Source organism: Rhincodon typus, unplaced genomic scaffold (assembly GCF_021869965.1).
Source record: "Rhincodon typus isolate 14 unplaced genomic scaffold, sRhiTyp1.1 hic_rhity00000064, whole genome shotgun sequence".
NCBI classification, from domain to species: Eukaryota; Metazoa; Chordata; class Chondrichthyes; order Orectolobiformes; family Rhincodontidae; genus Rhincodon; species Rhincodon typus.
In genome coordinates, this window is record NW_025965702.1 from 207,209 (window position 1) to 209,819 (window position 2,611).

Consider the following 2,611-nt stretch of genomic DNA (forward strand, 5'->3'; position numbering starts at 1 on the left):
ACCTGTAAAACACAGACCACCATGAAGAATCCCTAAAACACAGAGCATCGTGTACAGATACCCTAAAACACAGACATCCCTGCAAATGAGCTCTGAAACAGATAGCCTCCTGCATATATTCTCCGACGCAGAGTCTCATTTGAAAAAATGCTAAAAACAGACCCCCCTGTAAATACAACCTTAAGCACAACGACCCCTTTATATATAACCGAAGAAAGGTCCCTCAGGAAATAAAGTGTAAAAGACACAGCCCAAAGTGAGAAACCATAAAAGACCGAGTCCCCTGTAAATAAAGTGTAAAATATAGAGCTCACAGTAAATAAACCCTGAAACAAGTGCCCCCTGCAAATCCTCCCTCAATCTCAGCCTCCTGTAAATAATCTCTCAGAGGCGACCCTAAAATACAGAGCCTCCAATTAATAAAGCCTAAAACACAAGCCCACTGTAAATCAACACGAAATAACACAGCCCCCAGCACAGCACGGCGAATTGTTCGGATTGAGACAGTACATCATAGTCTGAGGCAATGATTCTTTGATAAAGAGTCAGTCATGGGGAGGTGCAGTGTTGTCTGACGGTCATTGTTGAGGTAGCGCCTAATTGTAATAGGGTTAGAATTGAGGCAGCGCCTCATTGTACTTGGGTCAGGATTGAGGGAGCGCCTCATTGTCAGCGGGTCAGGACTGAGGTATTTGAAGTAGGGCAATGAAGGGTGTGGGTCCTTTTATTCTTTTAAAGTTAGAGAATGCCAGAAAAATTATCAACCCTGTATGATTTGACTCGGTTGGGAATTACTTAATGACAGCAGAAAGTTTAGTAGCCTGATTACCGCGGCTGGCTCTTGAGATTTCACTATTTCCGGTTTACTCATTCTTCAATTCAATTTCACGGAAGCGCTATTTTGAGATTAGCTTTCTTAAAGGGAACGCGAACCCTATTCAATATGCATCCAACAGAGACGTGGTAACGCAGAAAACTTGTTTGATGTCCTGGGAGACATTTGTTGAGGGCTGATTAATATCATAATTTTTCATAGTTTCGGGAGACACGATGGATGGGGTTGTTTTGTTCTGAATATATAAGAAAATTAACATATACTCAGGGATTGACTCTGATGTCGACACAAGTTTGGACACTGTTAGCAACAAGGGTTCAAACTGTGATAAGGCAGGAATGGGGTGGAAAGAACATTTTAATTTCGTCTCCATTTATTTGTGAAAAGTACGGCAAGATGTCAGTTTTATGAATGAATGAATGAAATGCGGTAACAGTAAACACAGTACGCTGATGAGTGGTCAGTAAAGTTATGAATGAATGAGAGCGTGAGAGTGGTCATATGAAGCGCTTCTGGGTGCAATGGTAAAGAGGACCTTCAGTGCAGCAGTAAAGAGGCTTATGATGTGGTGTTACACAAAAACCACAGAAAAGGATATTTTAAGGCGATTGACCCTGTAATACTAAATGAAGCTCTGTGTTTTAGGGTTTATTTACAGGGGGTTATGTGCCGGGGGCTCTGTGGTTTACATTTTACTTCGTGAGGGACCTTTCTTCGGGTTTACTTAGAGGGTCGCTGTGCTTGACAGTGGATTTACAGGGGCCTTCTTTTTTTACCGTTTGTTTAAATGAGGCTCTGCGTCGGAGATTATTTCCAGGAGGCATTGTGTTTCAGGGTTCATTTACAGGGATGTCTGTGTTTTTGGGTGTACATACACGATGCTGTATGTTTCTGGGATTATTTATAAAGACACGCCAGCCAGACTCCGGAAGCCTTGTTAAGTGCTAACCGATATGAGTAAACAGGGCAGAACACAGGATATCCAGGGACAAAGGTTATAAGATAAGCAAGTGACCACATGCGCGAACGGGTACCGCGTGTTTGAATCCGACTGGTAAATATGTGATGCACAACCATTTGATCAAACTGACTGCCTGGTTAATTGAAAACCGAAGGAACTGCAGATGCTGCAAATCAGGAACAAAAACAAAATTGCTGGAAAAGCTCAGCAGGTCTGGCAGCATTTTTGAAGGCAAAAACAGTTAATGTTTCGGGTTTGAGTACAGGGTGCTCTGAGTTTTGGATTATTTACAGTGGGCTCTATTTTAGGTTTTCTTTACAGCGGTCTCTGTATTTTATGGTTTCTTACTGGGTTCTCTGTCTTTTACATTTTACCTCTCGGGAGGCCTTTCCTCGATTATATTTAAAGGGGTCTCTGTGCCTGAGTGTATTTACAGGGTGCTCTTTTTTGCGTTTGTTTAAACGAGATTATACGTCGGAGATTACTTACAGAAGGCTTTGTGTTTCATGGTTCATTTACAGGGATGTCTATGTTTTAGAAATTATTTACAGTGATCTCCGTGTTTTACAGTTAATTGAAAGGGGTCTCTGTCTTCGGGATTCTGTACCGGAGGCTCTATGTCTTCGGTTAGGAGTAGGGCTGAAGCTAGGTTTGGTTTAGGACGAAGGCTATGGTTAGTGCAGGGATGAGGCTTGCGTTATAGGGCTGAGGGTAGGTGTTAGGACTGAGGCTGGAGTTGGAGGTAAGGTTAGGGTCAGCGTTGGGTCTGAGGGTTATGGTTTTGTGCTGAGGATGGACTTAGGGTTTACATGAGG